Genomic DNA, 20,390 nt, shown 5'->3' with positions numbered 1-20,390 from the left:
GCATTGCTTTATTACATAGAAAGGACAAAATCTTTCCGTAACACAAATCAACTTTTTGTTGCTTTTGCTCCACCTCACAAAGGCAATCCCATATCAAAATCAGGAATTGCAAGGTGGATAGTGAAGTGCATTCAAATAGGCTATGTAAAAGCAAAACCAACGCTTACCGTTCCCCCTAGAGCGCACTCTACACGCAAACTGGGGGCATCTATGGCATTCTTAGGAAATATACCCATAGATGACATATGCAAAGCTGCAACATGGTCTACACCGCACACATTCACAAAACACTATTGTGTAGATGTGCTAGCAAGACAAAAAGCGAGAGTGGGCCAGGCAGTTTTACGTACACTATTTCAGATCACTGCGACAGATGCAGGTTAGCCACCGGTTTGGGAGATAACTGCTGTATAGGCTATGCATTATTATAAAGGAACAGTGGTCCCATTCAATTCGAGTAAATTAAAGTGCCACAATTAGTTCAATGAAAAATTGGGTTTTATGTTTAAAGACAATGCAAAAATAACTAAAAAATTACTGTAAATAGTGAGAAAATTAATAAACCAGTGAGTGAGTTGGTGGCAGGGTAATAGGAAATCAGCCGATTTCCGGTACCCAGGCAAGTGATTTTAAAAGGTGACTTTTTGGTGCTCAAAGGTAATTGTTATCAAAAAGTCAATAAAACATTTCATACTCCGACATTTCAATTTTGTAATACACTGGAGTTTAGAAATGATTGTCGACGACGTTTCGATCCCTTAACACGTAGTGGGATCTCTTCAGGACAAGGAATTGATAAATAATTGCCTGGGAGAAAGCCTAGTGGGGAGGGGGAGAAAAAATAAAAATATGCAAGGTTAGGAAGAGAGCATAGGAAGAGTAAAGAGGGGCAAGAATAGCTAGAGGGTAATATGCGAGAAGGGAGGGATGTAGAGGGGGTGGTACAAAAATTAAAAATTAATAAGGGGGGGTCGGAACTTACAGTGAGAGGATGACCCAATCAATTAGTAACTGTTGCGCAGCCGCGCCAGCCAAAACTAGACGATCCTAGTGTTGTAGTCCGGAATGAGGTATAGGCAAGAAATAGAGCCTGTGGGGAAGAGGGAGAGTCAATGCGGGGGAGGAGTGTGGGAACGTAGGGTGCAGGTGGAGGAAGGTTATGCAAGGGCTTACCAGCGATAAAAAGCGGGAAACAATTAGGATGAAGCGCCCCGTCAAAAACCGTCACAACCTGGGCTCGACGGATGTCAAAATTCCGTGTGGGCTGATAGGTGAGCCTGGAGAAGAATAGGAGGGTTAGGAGGGGGTGAGGGAGTGACTGAATGTGTGAGTAAGGGGAGACAAGCGGGTTACGGCTTACCAGGGGAGCGGCGAAGAATAGGGAGGATTGGTCCAAGAGGGCGAGTCAGGTCTGTGATGTACAACCGATAGGAATTCCGAGGCAGCCCTTGCATAACCTTCCTCCACCTGCACCCTACGTTCCCACACTCCTCCCCCGCATTGACTCTCCCTCTTCCCCACAGGCTCTATTTCTTGCCTATACCTCATTCCGGACTACAACACTAGGATCGTCTAGTTTTGGCTGGCGCGGCTGCGCAACAGTTACTAATTGATTGGGTCATCCTCTCACTGTAAGTTCCGACCCCCCCTTATTAATTTTTAATTTTTGTACCACCCCCTCTACATCCCTCCCTTCTCGCATATTACCCTCTAGCTATTCTTGCCCCTCTTTACTCTTCCTATGCTCTCTTCCTAACCTTGCATATTTTTATTTTTTCTCCCCCTCCCCACTAGGCTTTCTCCCAGGCAATTATTTATCAATTCCTTGTCCTGAAGAGATCCCACTACGTGTTAAGGGATCGAAACGTCGTCGACAATCATTTCTAAACTCCAGTGTATTACAAAATTGAAATGTCGGAGTATGAAATGTTTTATTGACTTTTTGATAACAATTACCTTTGAGCACCAAAAAGTCACCTTTTAAAATCACTTGCCTGGGTACCGGAAATCGGCTGATTTCCTATTACCCTGCCACCAACTCACTCACTGGTTTATTAATTTTCTCACTATTTACAGTAATTTTTTTAGTTATTTTTGCATTGTCTTTAAACATAAAACCCAATTTTTCATTGAACTAATTGTGGCACTTTAATTTACTCGAATTGAATGGGACCACTGTTCCTTTATAATAATATTTACACCCTTGGTCCCTTCTGACTCCTAGGGTCTCCTTGTTCCTTATAAACGTATAGGCTATGCATAGCATATGATCTACAACTCGTATGCCTCGAATGGAAAATGCTACTTACCCAGTATGCATCTGTTCTTGGCATATAGAGCTGTATAGTCCTATGCACCCACCCACCTCCCCGGGTACCTATACCTGTTAAAGTAACATTTTACTTAGATACATGCATTCATGGACATCTCCTTGTCCTACTATCTCCATTATCACCCTCTGCGAGAAAACAATCTTAACAATGGAGTTGATGCCTATGGGCACTATCACCGAAAGGAGGAGTCACCTACCTCGTGACTGGAAATACTTCTTCGAAGAAAAACAAAGTGCAAACATCCGGACCCAACACTAGATGGCGATCTATGCATAGCATATGGCTCTACAGCTCTATATGCCAAGAACAGATGCATACTGGGTAAGTTGCATTTTCCTTTCATTAGAGATGCTAATTAGGCGAAAGGTGATGACAAACAGGAAAACTGCTAAAACAGCTTGGGATCCGCCCTCAACTCTTTAATGTAGGTTCCAAGGGGGCATTAGTCAAAGTTCACCCCTGGATGGTGACAATCAATGCCTTTGTTTCCAAGGCTTCTAAAGTGTGCGATTTCAGAGTCTCTGTGCACGGCATGGAGACATGTTGCTAGGGCTCCCATGTGCGCAGCTAAGGGGGTAACCGTGCTGGTGGCTTATATTTTCATCCGGCCACTTGCTCCTCGCTGAATTTCTTTGCCAAACATTATTTCCTGGTGGTTCAGGCATGGAGTGAAGGATACTGCGCAAGGGCTGTGCTACATGATTTCCTTGATTACTCTTCACTACTCAGTCTTGCCTCCTGTTTTGTACAGATGAAGAATCTGTCGGAATCATCTGTCACAGTGAAGTTATTTATGTTTGGTTATTGTTGTGGATACTAGATCTACCTGCAAATTCCTCACTGCCCAGCATCCTCTCTTCTGAGAAAGTGTCATTTAGAAAAAGGTTCCAGAGTATTTAACTTACTTTGTGCAAATGTTTTTTTAGGTTGAGCATTCAAGACCTCTTGTATATCCTTTACTATATACTTCTCTTAAGCTTAAAGCTATTTCCCCAATTTGTTTGTTTTACTGGCCTTCAAAAATCTTTGCTTGCTAGTGGTCAGTCCTTCCTCTGTTCCTCCTTTTTCTCTTTCGTTCTTCCCACAGAGCGGGGACCAAGTGCTGTGGTTTATCTGTTCTTTGGGGGGCTATTTTGTTTTAGTCTCCTGCTATTTTTACTGTTTGTCTGTGTTTAGCGCGGCGCCCATGGTTGCTTGCATTTTAATGCAGCATTTGTCCCTCTCACCTCCTCCCATGTTGCTACATTCCCCTCCCACTTCTCCATGTGCCTGGTGCTCCTGCCCTGTCTCTCACACCACGTTACTTGTTTCCTGTTCTGGTCCATTGGTGCTAAAGTACAGCAGAAGGCATGCCTCCTTGTCCCTCTTCTTTGTCTAGTTTCGTTCCCCCCTGGCAACACTTTACCTCATTGTTGGGGAACTCCCAGGAATTAGTGGTCTGGGCTGTTTATGGCTTCAGTGTGGATTTGGACAACACAACCACTTGAGCCAGGACAATGACTGCACTCATGCTGAAACCTTTCTCCATGGCAAGCCTCCGGAGCTTACTCGCTGGGTTCTTTCTATTACTGCATTAGTTAATATTTGACATGTTGCAGAAGTCTGCTTTGCTGGTTTGAGTTATTCCTCTGGCTGCAGAGTCCTCTTTTAAAAACAAATATGGCTGCAGGTGGCGTGAGAATTGAGAAGCCTGGCAGTTGGTTTTTTTATTTTAGCATGTCCCAAAAGGGACACGTGTGGCCTGGCATCAGAGAGGGAAAGCTGATGTCGACATAGATAGCGCTGCTTATTGCGAACACATCACCTGCAGCAAAATGTACTGTTTGCAGGCTGGGGTGTGGCATGATTGAGGATGATATGAATCAAACTCACCATGACACCATCAACTCAACCATCCACCTTCTTTTTAGTAACCGCCTGTGGTAGTGCAACATATTGGACCCAGTGCTGTATATTTTTATCCAGGAACCCTTTAGTGATGGCCTGTGGTAGTGCACCATAGTGCACACAGCGCTATATATTTCTACCTGGGAACCTCTGTTAACGGCCTGTGGTAGTGCACCATTGTGCACCCAGTGCTTTATATTCCTATTCGGGAACCCTCTAGTGTGTCCGCCCAGTTCAGAATAGTTGGCTTAGAGCTGGTCTACAGTGGCTGTAGGCTCATCGTGCCAGGCACTAGGACTCCGTATTCAGGCCTTTGCAACTTGTTCTAACATTACAGACATTCTGTAAAAGGGAGAAGTGGCTTACTTGGGAGAAAATGTCATTGCAGCAAGTTGTGGGAGTTACTGTCCGTTTTGGACTTTACAGGTCTCCCATAACGAGGACCATAAAGCTCTGAATGTTCACAGGAGTCTCTGCAGATAGCAAAGGCATGTTTGATGGCTAAGGTGATCCTGCAGGATATGTGAGAGAATTTTCAAAAGCAAAGGGCGATATTTCATTAGGCATCTATCTTGTAATCCTATATCAAGCCCTGACCCACCATTTTCTTAACCCACCTACTAGATGTCTCGCCAGACCAGCGCATGCGCTGGGTCAGGCGAGACCTAAAAAATGACCTTGAGTGATGACCTATGGTAGTGCATCATAGTTCTCCCAACGCTGTATATTCCTATCCAGGAACCTCTAGTGATGGCCTGTGGTTTAATGTGCCACAGCAACAGAATCACACCACCTTCTCAAACCCTCCCCTACTGCCGCTGCCATTTTCTTCCCCCTTTCTCTATACCTGGAACTGCCGCTGTCCTCCTGTGGGTGAACCCCATGGGTGAGTACACAGCCAATGGCATGTTATCAGAGGGAGGGGATGGTAACGATCATTGTCCTATATAGTTTCTACGTCAAATAGTCCCCTTCACCATCCATCAAAAGTTGCTGCGGGCTGTGTTATTAAGGTCAGTTGGAGCTCAGCGTTGTGAATATTGTTAAGGATGGGTGGGTGTTTTACTGCTTCCCATAAGTTCTCCTAACAGTGTATCTGAGTGGCCCGCAAATGCACATCCTTGTGCTCCTCACTTCCACGTTGTCATGCACTGAACATCTTCCCCAGCGCAGTATCCGCTTTCTCTTCTGCAGCCGTTCCTTTCAGACCATTATCTTTCCCTCTCCACCAACCTCCTTTGCCACTCACTGCCCCCAGCCTAAGCACTTGTCCCCCTTCCCGTACCCACTCAGTCTGCATGTTCCCACCCTAAACGTTGCCTCTTCGCTGTTCCCAGTGTATTGTTTCTCCTCACTGTGTACTGTACTTTCTCCTCGCGCATTTACTTCCTTCTAGTCCCCGGTCATTATTCTCCTCTGTTTTCGTCGCCAGTGCACCTCCCATTACACTATCCCTACACATTACCACTCACTGCATAATGCACACATTGACTGTGCGCTCCTCCTCTCTGTGCACTGCCACCAAAATGCTTCCCACCTTTGCTGTGTACCGTACCTCTCTTTCGATGATCTCTCCCTGTAAACTGCAAACCTTTGCTTTAATATGTTCCTCCTCATTCAGTACCAAGATCTCCTGGGCATCCCCATCCCTCTTACAGTGCACCCCACCCCCCACACACATGCCCACCCATGTGATGCAAGCATACTGCGAACAGGTAAACTTTGCTGTGTAATGTCTGCATGCTCCTCCTGTCTTTAATCCCTTCAGCTACTGTCTAAGGTCCTCCTAGGGTGGAGCAGCAGCCCCCATTCCTTTCTTGGATTTTTTTTAGGTCAAGCTTGAACGATTTGTACCCAGTACTCCCTTATTCTGCCTTGGATGAATGAAAGGCTGAGTCAAGCCGAACAATCGCTACACGCCTTACTACATGTTTCTCTTTTAACCAATCTCTAAATAAAATGTTGTTCAATTGTGTTTTATTTCTATTCTACCTTGCAACATAAGATTTGTATATGTCAAGACTGATTTGCATATGGCTGGGTTCAAACTGGAACGGCATGGTGAGCAAAAAAACAATGGATTTAGGCCCAGATCTCTGTACTGGGGTGAATGTATGACATTGTTCTGCATTCTGTCCATCAATTGTTGTTTTTGCATTTGTCACCCCGAGTGGGAAGGGTATGCCCAGACGCGGGTCCCTTGCTCTCCATGTCACTGGAATCAAGCTATCCTGGCTGAAGAGGGGTGAAACCCCGAAACCGGTCCTTGGATGTTTGTTTCCAGTCCAGGGAGTACCTGGCATGGCAGTTCGGGCTGGACTGTTCCCATGAGGCACAGGGTCAAGACTGATTTGCATATGGCTGGGTTCAAACTGGAACGGCATGGTGAGCAAAAAAACGATGGATTTAGGCCCAGATCTCTGTACTGGGGTGAATGTATGACATTGTTCTGCATTCTGTCCATCAATTGTTGTTTTTGCATTTGCCATCCCTAGTGGCACAACACCCAGATTAATGTGTTGCATGGCTAACCATTTAAAAGGTCCCAAAGGCGAGACCTATTGGCAATGCCATTGCTTGTTACATTGAGATTGAGAGGAAACAGATAGATTAACATAACACATGCAACATTGAGTTCATTAAGAAGAACAATTCCTTAATTATGGACAAATATTCTTAAAGAGATTTTTAATTATTATTTTTTTTTCTTTTCCCGATGTTGTTAAAAATAGATCCAACCAACGCGGTTTGCCCTAGACGAGGGCTTCTTCAGGGCTTTCTAAATGTATATGTTGAAGTAAAGTTAAAACTGCGTAGCGCAAGTCCTACCAAGGTTCCAGTATATTTACTACCCGATGTATGATTTCACCTGAGATTAAGGAAGTCCGCCACAGTATTCAGATTGCATATTTTAAGATCAATACAGTCAAATGTTTTTCACGAAATATGAATCCCAGCTCTAAAAAGTACTCTGTTTGGCAGTGCCATCCGGCCTGCCGCTTCTGGGTTTACGCAGGTAGTGAAAAATAAAGAAGAAATAAAAAAAATCTCTAAGAATATTTCTCCATGATTATGGAATTGTTCTTGTTAACGAAGTCGATGTTGCATGTGTTATGTTAATCTATGTGTTGCCTCTCAATCTCAGTGTTTGAAGTTATATCTGTTATGGCCATCTGGCAGCTAGCCATTTGAGGTGGCAACAGCACTGGAAAAAAAGTAAAAGAGATAACCTTCTATTGTGTCTAAACTGGGTGGTGCAGTGATTCAGTTTCCCTAGCTACCCCTGTTTCTTCAGCAAATGCTTGTTAGTCGGCCTCTCTGTATACCTTATTAAGGAACTGATGTCAGCACGTCGGGCAACACTATGTTCGAGGCATGTGGGCTGCTGAATTCATATCTGTGCATAGATCGCCGCCTAGTGTTGGGTCCGGATGATTGCACATTGTTGTCCTGAAGAGTCTTCGAAGTATCACGAGATAGGTGGATCCTCCCCTGGACTACAGTGCGCATGGGCATCCTCTCCATCCTTAGATTGTTTTTTTCCGCCATTGGGTTCGGATGTGCTTATCTTAGCTCAAGTTAGGAAACTTTAGTTTAAGGCCAAAAGGCCTTTAGTTCTCGTCGGTACTGTTCCCGTTCGGTATCGACCAGTTTCTTTAGTGTTTTAGTGTCAAGAGACGTCCTCTATGCTACGCGAAATACCCACACATCGACGTCCATCCGGTATGCAACAAATGTCTCTCACCGGATCACGATGAGTCGAAATGTATGGCCTGCGCCCGGTTCCGCTCGAAAAAGACTCTCCAGAATCGACGGGCAGCGAGATTGGAGGCGCAGCAATCGGCGCCTGCCCAGGCCAACATCTTTAGCACCAAGGACGAAGACGCCAAGAGCGTAGAAGACGTAGACTCCAGCCACGCTTCTGAACACGACTCCCGATCGGAAGACGACGATGAGGTGATCTTTTAGGGCGAAGACGTCGTCGAAGAGGTAGGAGACTACTTTGAGGCCCTTGGGGCCGAGGAAGATAGCTCCAGCAAAGAGCTAGGCCAACCCGTCGATACGGAGGCCGAGAAACTAAGTCGTCATAAGAATCAGGTCGAGGGATCGCCTGCGGGCCTTACCCAAGATCGATCACACAGTTCTTCGGCCCCGCCTCAAGGCCCGGCCTCGAACATTTCACAGGAGCCATTATTATCGAAGACGACTGGATTCCCTTCAGTGAAACCGAAACCGTCCATCGCACCGGTTCCATCGAAACCGAAAGTGAAACAGGTTGCGATCGGCTCGAAGGCCTCGAAGCCCTCTACTCCTTCGACGCTGAAAAAGGTCATCGGCTCCTACCGCGCCAAACGAGATTTCGGTGCCGAGCTCACCGCAACGAGTCCGGGCGCCGAGCCGAAGAAGAAGGCCCTCGGTCCCCACACGGCGCCTCGGCCTATGGCACCGAAGATTACGGCCCAACCCACCAAGGTCAAGGTGGCCGACCCGTCGACGTCGAAGACGGCGGCGCCTGCCAAGTCATCGACTCCGACGAGCATCGATACCTCCCTTCGGATCGACGACCGAAAGACTGGAAATAAGTCGGATGCCGCTTCGATGCCTACCTCCAAGGTGCCGATCGGTTCCAAGGCGCCATCTGCGTTCACCGTGCAACAGGTCTCAGCATCGTTGCAACGCATCAGGGAACGGGCAACCCTCCACTATACGTCGGGTCCCGAAACGCACAAGGCCGCAAAATCACACTCGGCGCACATCACATTTAGATTAACAAAAAACAGTGATGCGACGGAACAGATCAAAATGATATTTCTTTCAAAACATGAAGGATACCATAAATTACTCCTTCACAGAAAATTACTTATATATTGAAATAAATCATCCATTAGTCATATCATTGTTCGGACACAGTTTTGCTCGATAAATCTCTTTTTATCAACCTATCAAGACGATTTCAAATATTCATCTCATACAAAATTAAATAAGCAACAGTCCATTACTCGAAAAAAACATACAAAACAGAGGACATTTAATCCATTCCTTATTCCCCTACAAAAAATATAATGGATGTAACCACTATTATCATAAGCATTCCATAGTATTAGTCGCCCCATGGGACAGTACTGGGGAGAGGAAAAAAGGTTTTACACCCCTAACGTAATTTATTGGTACTGTCTATGTCTCAATTCCATCAAACGTTTAAATTCTTCCGGGGCTCTTAATATTAAACAATAGTCGACGCGTTTCGGCCCAACTTGCTTGGGGGCCTCATCAGGACTAGGGTATATAAGGATATATCTCCTGGAACAATATCTAAAATATAAACACAGACATATTTTACAATATGTACACCTATCTATATATTTACATTAATTATATACAAAATCTCAACGATATGTAGAACCTCTCTAAGGGTGGCAGTATCAAGAAGTCACCACTTAACACCAATTGTGAAAATCAAATAATAAATAGAAAGAAACTACCACCAAAGAAGTTCTGACACCCGTGCAGTAAAGTCTCATCTTTACCAGGGAAGCTATTAGAAAACCAAAATCAGGCCAAACAAAAACACGTGTAAAATCTTCAGATACGTGAAGACGCCGTATACAAAGTACTTGAAAGTTACCAAAATCCGCAGCAATTCCAGTAGTCTCTTTAAAAAGCAGCCAAATATCTATGGCGAGAGAAATAATCTAAATAGAAAAATGGGGGACTAAATCAGATCTGTATACCAAGGCAACATAGCCAATATATATTAATTATTAAAGGCACGTTACAAGAGCGAGGACCCAAGTCTTACCTATTGGGCACAAACCAACACAGTCAGATCACTATGTGCAGGGCCAATGTCTCCTGTCGTCGTGTAATAATCCTTTCATCTATACCGATCTAACAAGGAGGGAAAAGTGAAGAACTATAAATATGGCGCGCTAGACGACAAAAGCGGGCCTTTCATAATTCTAAAACAAGGCCGGAGACTACGTAGCAAGACGTACCTTGCATAATATGCTGTCTCTCGCTGGAATTGAAATTGATATGCTGTCTCTCGCTGGAAATGAACTCTCCGTGCGGTTCCCGATTGGAATCCCGTAGCCGGAGGACGCGGAAGTACAAATACATTTAGATTGCCGCCACCCACGGCGCCGAAAATGTTCGAGATTCGGACCCGTGTCCGCCAAACACAGTCCCTATCCACTGGACAAACCGATATCGAGCCTTCACAGGCACACTTTATCGACTCCGACACTGGTAGGTTGATGCTCCGCAAGCGGAAAATCACGCCAGAGAGGGGCTTGGACTCATACAAAATTCCTCTGAAACACAAATTGCCGGCAGGATCAGAACCAGTGCTTCATGAACACTTTCAACCCTTCCAACCCTTCCATCAGGATCCACCGTCCTTTTCTCCTACGCATTCAGAGGCAGACGCAGGAGAGGACTATGTAGGGGATGATACCACCTACCCTGGGGATATCGATCCTGATGATCACTTGCAAGACCCAGATCAGGCATGGGATGACCCCACCGACCAGGGTAACGCACCAGATACTCCTGACACGCAGCTTTACAATATAAAGACATCTCCCACAGAGGACACTGCTGCCTTTAATGCCCTCATAGAACGGGCTGCTGCCAATCATGGAGTAGAACTCCATTCTGACATTGTAGAAGAAGACTTCTTAGTGGACACTTTCGCCTCCTCTGAGAAAACTGTCAAAACTCTGCCAATGTTGAAGGGAGTTCTAAAACCTGCAAAAGACATTTTTAAAGAAACAACCAGGGCACGGGTGCTGAACCCCAGAATCGAAAAGAAATACAAGCCTGCACCCGGAGACCCTATGTACATTAGGGGTCAGTTACCTTTAGACTCCATGGTTGTTGCTAATGCTCGCAAAAGAGCCCACTCACAAACAACGGGTGATGCTCCTCCCCCCGACAAGGAGTCCAAAGTGCTGGAGACATCAGGCAAACGGATAGCAGCGCAAGCGGCGAACATCTGGCGCATTGCCAATACACAGGCACTCCTGGCCTGTTATGATAGGTCCCACTACGACACACTAGAATCACTGCTACAACACTTGCCAGATGAATACAAGGAGGCAGCGGAGCTCTTTATCAGAGAGGGACAACTCCTTACCAATGCGTCCATCAAATGCGCACTGGATGCAGCCGACACTGCAGCAAGGGCGATCAACACAAGCGTCATGTTGAGGAGGCACGCATGGTTGAGAATCTCCGGATTCAAGCCTGAGATTCAGAACAATATCTTAAATCAACCGGTCAACCCAGACTATTTATTTGGCCCTGAAGTTGACACCACCCTCGAAAAAATTAAGAAAGACACTGAAACTGCAAAATCAATGGGGGCTCTGCAGTCGCAGCAGTTTCGTAGTGGCTCCTTTCATCGCCCCGGGAATAGAGGAGCAGCTAGAGGTCAGGGGTCCCAGCAGCAGTACAATAAAGGGGGCACACAAAGTAACCATGATAAAACCACCAGAGGTGGATATCGTGGATCCAGCACCAAAGGCAGAGGACATGGGTACGGCAACACCAGGTCCTCCCCCAAAAACAAACAGTGACGCCTTCTCCCTGCCCCCCGACCACATAACACCTGTCGGGGGGAGACTCCAGCAGTTCCTGTCAGTCTGGAAAACCATCACCACAGACAGGTGGGTCAGGGGCATTATCCAGTCCGGCTACTGTCTCGAATTAACGTCCACTCCACCCAACATACCGCCAAAGCACCGTCCTATGTTCGTAGAGCACTTGGCATTATTGCAGCAGGAAGTGCTAAGTATGCTGCAAAAAGGTGCAATAGAAGTCGTGCCCGTCAACCAACAGGGGACAGGGGTGTACTCTCTGTACTTCTTAATCCCAAAAAAGGATGGTTCGCTCAGACCTATACTAGACCTGAGACCCCTCAACCACTACATTCTCTCAGAGCATTTCCATATGCTCACCCTACAACAGGTTCTACCGCTACTCAGTCAGGGAGACTTCCTAGCCACACTGGACTTGAAAGATGCGTATTTCCACATACCCATACACCCATCACACAGAAAATATCGCAGGTTCACTATTCAGGGGCATCACTATCAGTTCAAAGTTCTCCCCTTCGGAGTAACCACGGCACCCAGGGTCTTTACCAAGCGCCTAGCAACAGGGGCTGCACATCTACGGACACAACACATTCACGTCTTCCCTTACCTGGACGACTGGCTTGTTCAGGCAAAGTCAGCACAGCAATGTGCCAGCCACATGTCCCTCACCATTCACCTTCTTCACAGTCTGGGATTCTCACTAAATTACCCAAAATCACATCTCCAACCCGCACACGTACGACAGTACCTGGGCGCGACCATAAACACTCTGGCAGCCACAGCTCAGCCAAATTTAGTGAGGATCAACAGCATGCAACTGCTGATCACAAACTTCAAACCTCAACACTCCCTTCCTGCGCGAGTGTTCATGCAGTTTTTTTTTTTTTTTTAATTCTTTTTATTTGCATTTTTAAACAACAGAAAACAATACAATCCACTGCTGTGTACATATAACATGTTATGGACGAGATTGCCGCCCCCCACCTCACCGCTAGTAATACTATAGATATGCTCCCTAACATAGTGTTTGAACCCCATGCGCTTGACCCAACCATACGCCCATCCCCTCCCGCCGTACTGTCTCCCGACCCATCTATGTAGTCCAGCGTGCCCTACATGCCATCCGACCCGCATCCGTCCCCCAGCAATAGCAGGGAATGAACTTGAAAATTACAGTTCTTGAAGCGTTGTCTGCGCCAACCAGTGAGTAAAGGGTTCCCAGATATCCTTTGGCCTGGAACGCATCGGCATCATCTCCCAATATAGCGCTAGCTGCGACTGGCAATATACTACGCTTCGCACCCAGTCCCTGATATTAGGCGCTGTAGCCACCCCCCAGTGCATCGCAACTTGGCGTTTGGCTAGTAGGATAAGCATCGCTGGCAACTTACGGTGTTTGGGCTTGATCATAGGCAATATACCTAGCAGTGTAGCCTGCGGGGTGCATGGGATCTGCAGACCAGTGATCGTTCCCACTATGTTTAACACTTTAACCCAGAAAGCCGCCAACGGGGGACAGTCCCACGCCATATGTATGAAGGTCGCCCCACCCGCGCGACACCACCAGCAAGCAGCGGAATCTCTCAGTCCCATGCGGTGGAGCCGGTGAGGGGTGCGATATATCATATGAATATATTTAAAGTGTATCAGGCGAAGTCGGTAATTAGGGGATAGGACCCCCAGGAGCCTGCAGCATAGATCCCAGTGTTCATCAGAAATGTCGGAACCCAATTCCGCAGACCACAGCTCACGGGCCGCCGGGATCACTACAGGATGGCTAGCTTGCATACGTTGGTACAATCTGGATATAAGCTTGTGTCCTGATTCCACCGCCAGCACGTTCTCCAGGGCTGGTAAATCTGGCGGAGGAGCCGGAAACGTGGGAAACAGTTTTTGACCTGTGTGGCGTAACTGGCAGTAGAGTAGCGTGTCTAACAGCGTCGGAGCCTCCTCGCCACACATCTGCTCCAGCGTGATGAAGGAGCCCCCCGGGAACAAGTCACCTACTGTGCGAAGGCCGTGCGCCGCAGCCCGCTCGCCAGTGCGCATATTCTGCAGCGGGGACCACATCGGGTTATGTCGCAGCGGCATCGATCCGGCATATAAGAGGTCCAGTCCAGCCCTGCGTCGCAGCCCATCCCAGGCCCATATAAGTGCGTGCACCGGGTCTATGTCAGCGCATCTCCGTTTGTGCGGTGCATATAGGGCCACGGCGAGTGGCAACGGTGCCGCTCTATCCGTTTCTATCGCCACATGTGGCTGGAACGGCGTTGGGTGGACCCAGTGGTGTAAAAACTGTGCCTGCGCGCAGTAGTCGTAGAGCGGGAAATCCGGCGCCGCCAGGCCTCCCTGTCGCTGCGGGAGAGTGAGGGTCTCCCACGCCACCCTCGGCTGCCTACCGCCCCACGCCAGCTCCACCATCTGCGAGCGCAATTGGCGCAAAAAACTAGCAGTCAGGGGCAGCGGAATGTTCCCGAAGAGATATAAGAGCTTCGGCAGGATGACCATCTTGGCCACCGCAATTCTGCCCGCCAGCGAAAGGGGCAAATGCTTCCAGCGGCCGACCCGCTCCTCGACCCAGCCCAGTGTACGCCCGTAATTCTCCGACCATATTTGCTGCATATCAGTGCTGATCCAGACCCCCAAGTATCGCACCGGTCCGTCTGCCCATTTCAGCGGGCAATTCGGGGAAAAGCAAGTCGTCCCGGCCGTCAAAGGCAGAATAACCGACTTCTCCCAATTTATGGTTACACCTGATAGCAAGCCATACTCTAACAATTCTCCTGTCATGGGCGAAAGGTTTTCCCGCGGGTCGGTTACATACAAGGTAATATCATCCGCGTACAGAGACACGGTCAGTGCCCTCGACGAAAAGCCTATGCCCCGGTTTGCCAAGGGCTCTGTGGCGATGGCAAATAGCAGGGGCGATAAGGGGCAGCCCTGTCTCGTACCCCTCCCGATGGCAAAGGGCGCAGAGACTAGCCCGTTAACCCGTACCCGGGCAGTGATGTTGGTATACAACAAGCGAATATAGCCAATGAATGCCTCACTCATACCCATTCGCTGCAGCAAGGGAAACAGGAATCCCCACTCCAGGGAGTCGAACGCTTTTGTTGCGTCCAACAGCACCGCTACGGCTTGTACATGCGGGGCCAAGTAGTGTAGCACCCCAAATAAAGTTCGAAGATTGTGAGACGTAGAGCGGCCCGGCACAAAGCCCGATTGGTCAGGCCGTATCATGAGTGGCAGTACCGGTTGCAACCGCAGTGCTAGCATTTTCGCGAAAATCTCTGCATCCGTATTAATTAAGGACAGCGGCCTATAGGAGTCGCAGTGTTGCGCGTCTTTATCCGGTTTTAAGAGGGCGATAATGACCGCCTCTCTCATCGATTCCGGGAGCACACCCGCTTCAATGGCCTCATTATATACTGCCAGTAGTTTGGGGGCCAGCAGATCCGCATATTCCTTATAGAATTGTGCCGGTAACCCGTCCGGTCCCGGCGCTTTCCCGGCCGCCAATGCGCCTATCGCCTCTTTAACGTCGTCTATCTCAAAGGGGCGATCAAAGTACCCCTTTTGGTGTGCATTGAACCAAATGAGCTGGATCGTATCAAAGTATCCCGACAGCTCCGACAGCGGCGGCGCACCCCGGGTGCGGTACAATTCTTTATAAAAAGTCCGAAACGTATCTAGAATTGTTGGAGGAGTATACGCATGCCCGCCCTCCGGTGTCGCCACCGAGGAGATGAAGGGGGATGGCCGCTGCGAGCGCAGCAGCAGAGCTAGCGTCCTGCCCGGTCGGTCCCCCTCGCCATATCTGCGGGCCACCGCCTGTTTAGTCAGAAACTTAAGCTCCCTATCGGCTTCAGCCTGGTATTCCGTGAGCTTGGTGCGTGTGTCCGCCAGAGTTGACGCCGATGGGTCCGAACAGTACTGCACCTCCAGAGTATGCAGGCTGTCTTCCAGCCGCTTCAGCGTTCCCCTGATGGTCTTCAGCACCGCGGCCTGTCCCGCGAGGCAGTGACCTCGTATTACCACCTTGAAAGCGTCCCACAGGGTGCCTTCCGACGTAACAGAGCCAGTGTTCTGTTCAAAATATTCCGTAACGCGTTGGTATATATCTTCCCGAAACACCGGATCGGTCAGGGCCTGTGCTGGTAAGCGCCACGCGAAGGGCGTCACATATGGCTGTGGCACGCGTAGCATCAGTTCCACTGGCGAGTGGTCAGAAAGGGTGCGCGCCCTGTGCGCGACGTCCGACACCCATGCATGTACCTGTGGGGTTAAAAGCCAAAAATCCAACCTGGACCAAGCTCCCCTGTGTGGGGTGAAGCAGGTGCCCTCCCGCAGCTCGGGGTGCAGAACGCGCCACGAATCTAATAGCTGATAGTCCGTCAGTAGGCCACGGAGGAGATCAGCCACATGCGGATGATGCACGCGGGCCGCTCCCTCCCTGTCTAGTTCCTGCGAGATTACCGCATTGAAGTCGCCGCCCCACATGCATGCGCCCTCTCCCAGCGACTGTGTCTTGTGCCAGACGTGTCGGAAGAAATCAGGGTCGTCCGAGTTAGGGCCATATATGTTGACTAGTGTCATTGGCATGTGAAAAAGCTTCCCCTGCAATATTATGTAGCGCCCCTCAGTGTCGGCATGCACCCGATATGTTTGCCAGGGTAGGCCTCGCCGTATTAAAATGGCCACTCCCCGGGAGTAGCTGGAGTAGCCAGACGTGTGTATTTCGCCCCATCTAGCATGTCGAAGCCTCACCCCGGCTACTTGGGGCAAATGCGTTTCCTGAAGGAAGCAGATGTCAGCTTGGTGTCGTGTCAGATATGCATGGGTCAATCTGATCTTGCGATGGTCATTCAGACCACGAATATTCCAAGTAAAATAGCGCAGCGCGGTCAGGTATGTGTGCGGTGGTGTTTCCTACGCAGCAAGGGGTTCAGTAGCGGCAGCGCGCATGTGGTCCGCAGGAAGAGCTCTCGCTCTGAATTTCGTAACAGCAAGAAGAACATGGCAGCGGTCAGCGGCAGGGCCACAACATCCTGTAGTATTACATACAAATAGTGCAGTGTAAGAAAACCAAACAACATTAACCAAATCCCCTCACCACCCACACAACCCCCCAATCAGGTTGAGACACTCGCCCCCCCCCCCCCCCCCCCCCCCCACCCAACAACTATATTGCATCAGTGAAATTACGGGAATTATCCCTGTGAGGGCGTGGGTCACCGGCATACTCCCCTGTCCAAAAGGCGACAGGGTGGCCGAACATTACCGCCCATTAACATATACACTATCTGCCTGCGGCGGGGTAAGCCCAACACCGATCCCCTCACAGGTTCTCAGTCAATGTGCAAGAGTAGTCCCCGAACCTCGCAGCCCTTGACCTCTCCGTTCCCCACGGCAGCCACGACACTCTATAAGTACAGAGTCTCCGTAATAGGGCAACAAGTGATACGGTACAACCGAGCTGTCCGGCGTCTTTATACGTTCCAGTTCAACGAGTACATAAAATGTAGGCCTAGTTACTCAACGTCACTAAGCTGGTCGTGCGGCGGTGTCCCCTGCCCGGAACGTTTGTCTCTCAGCGTCCGCTCCGCCTGCCTCGCAAATTTGAGTGCTTCCGTCGCAGCCGTGAAGACCATCGATTTCCCCCCGTGGTGGACCCTTAACTTAGCAGGATAGAACATCGCATATTTTGTCCCCACTTTCTGGAAGATCCGCTTCGCCGGGAGGAATTCACGCCTGGCGGCCTGCACAGCCTGAGTGAAGTCGGGAAACAGTGATATTGCCATGTTTTGGAATGTTAGCTCACCTCTTTCACGTGCCAGCCATAGGATCGTGTCTCTGTCTCGATAGTTGAGGATCCTGGCAAGGATCGGGCGCGGCAGCGCCCCCGGCACCGGCCGCGGCACCAGAGTGCGATGTGCCCTCTCAACCAGGAACATGGCCGACAGGGCCTCACCAAACAGGTCGCGGAACATACCTTCAACGAAGTGCTCCATAGTGCCAATGTTCGTGGATTCCGCAATACCAATAATTCTCACGTTATTTCTGCGAGAGCGGGCTTCCAAATCTTCGTTGCGACTCTTTATCACCTCCAGGACCCTGTCCATGCACAACAGCTGCTCCCGGGTATCACCGCTACTCTCTTCACAGTCGGCAACCCGCGCCTCTACCGCCGCCAGTCGTTCTTCGTGTTGATCCACCTTGTGCGATATTCCGTCCAGCCGCCTGGCCATGGAGTCCAACTTGCCGTCTATCTCCTTTAGGCAGCCCTTCAACTCCCGAAACATGCTCTTGACATCTTCGGCGTCCTGCGTCGGCTCCAGCTGCGTTTCAGGGACCACCGTCTGGGACGCTGGGACAGTTTCAGTGTCCTGAGCCATGTGCTTCCCAAACTGGAGCTTCCTCTGCTTAGCATCCGTCTTCCCCATGGCGCAGCAAAGGGGTCACACCATCAGAGTCTCAGCGGGAGGGTGGGTAGGAAAGATGGGCCCAACAGAGTATGCACAGGCCTTCGACTCCGGACAAAGTCACGGGTCCACCATGCCCAATCTGCTCCCTCCCAAGGCCGCCCGGCCGTCTGCGCCGCCAGCGGGAGTCTACAACGCACAGTCGGGCCCAGCAGGCCTGCAGCTCTCACCACGTGCGGGTCCGAGGCCGGGACAGGCCCTCCAAATGGGCACACCGCTAGTGACCAGTAGTTGGGGCGGCCGTACAGCGGGCACACTCCGCAGTCCCTGGATCCTCTGTAGTTCGATAGTTATGCACCGGGCGGAGGCTGAAGGAGGGCGCACTCCACCACCCGGGTCACCGTCGAGGGTAACAGGATTGGCGTCGCTATCGCAGCCCCAGGGCCGTCCCGTCAGTGCTCACGTAGATTGTCAGGAGGCGGGGAGATCGCCGCAGATTAGGGCCGTCCGGGCCGTCCGGGGCGCCAGGGACAGCAGGATTCGTCCCCCCTCCGGCAGCCGCGGCCTTTGCACGTCGTGTTCTGGCCCGCGACACGGGACTTGCGTAGCTGGGATCCCCGGCCGGGAGTCAGGAGAGCCACCGCCTGGGCTACAAGGGAGCACCGCTCCGGATCGCCGCCACCGATTTCGGTCCGGATTGCAGGGATCAATGCCTCTACGTCCGGGCACCCTCCGCCTCAGCTTTGTCGGGACAGGATGTCGGCGTAAAACGCATGAACTGACGGATTTAGGCGTTCGGCCGGCAGAGCCCCGTTACACGGCGGCCATCTTGCAGCTCGGCTCGGCCACGCCCCCCGAGTGTTCATGCAGTTAATAGGCATGATGGCCTCCTGCATTTTCATAGTCCCGCACGCGAGACTACATATGCGCCCGCTTCAGGAGTGCTTGGCACGTCAATGGAATCAGGCTCACGGACAATTAAAAGACCTAGTGTTGGTGAGCGGTCGGGCATACAACTCTCTGCATTGGTGGAATCCACAAAACCTTTGCAAGGGCCGACCGTTCCAAGAGCCTATTCCACAAATAATACTGACAGCGGACGCCTCTCTCCAGGGATGGGGAGCTCATGTACTCAATTATACAGTGCAGGGACTATGGACGACACATCAAAAGAAGATGCACATCAACGTTCTGGAACTGATGGCAATCTTCCTAGCCATGAAGGCATTCAAAGTACACTTGTGCAACAAAGTCGTGTTGATCCGGACGGACAACATGACTGCCATGTACTACATACAAAAGCAGGGAGGAACGCACTCTCCACAGTTGTCTCATCCGGCTCAGAGCATGTGGAAGTGGACCATTCAGAGGAACATATTCCTCATGGCGGAACACCTCCCGGGCAATGACAACCAGATGGCGGATCTGCTCAGCAGACACAGCCACCAGATGCACAAGTGGGAGCTACATCCATCAGTACTCCAACCGTACTTCCAACAGTGGGGTCATCCAGAGATAGACCTATTCGCCACAAACGAAAACGCAAAATTCCAAAGCTTTGCCGCCAGGTTCCCACATCTGCAGTCACAGGGCAATGCGATATGGATGAACTGGTCCGGCAGATTTGCGTACGCTTTTCCCCCAGCGCCATTAATACCGCTAGTGGCACGCAAACTGCGACAACACTCACTGACACTCATCCTAGTTGCTCCCACATGGGCACGCCAACCATGGTACACCACCTTTCTAGAACTTTCCGTGGTGCCGCATCAAAAGCTGCGGATCAAACCCGCACTTTTAATGCAGAACCATGGCGAAATTCTGCACCCAGATCTGCAAAAGCTGAACCTGGCAATCTGGCTCCTGAAGTCTTCGAGTTTGGCTACCTAAACCTGCCACCTGACTGTATGGACATCATCAAGGAGGCCAGAAGACCCACTACCAGAGCTTGCTATGCGGCTAAATGGAAGAGGTTTGTCATTTACTGCAACAACAATGACATTAACCCGCTGGACGCATCCATTCAAAACATCATCTGTTATCTCTTACACTTATACCGATGCAATCTGGCGTACAACTCCATACGTATCCATTTAACCGCGATAGCAGCCTATCTTCAAAACAGGCAGCACCTCTCTTTATTCAGA

Source organism: Triturus cristatus, chromosome 4_1 (assembly GCF_964204655.1).
Source record: "Triturus cristatus chromosome 4_1, aTriCri1.1, whole genome shotgun sequence".
In the NCBI taxonomy this organism is placed as follows: Eukaryota; Metazoa; Chordata; class Amphibia; order Caudata; family Salamandridae; genus Triturus; species Triturus cristatus.
The sequence above is the reverse complement of the archived record's forward strand: the minus strand, read 5'-3'. Positions refer to the sequence as shown.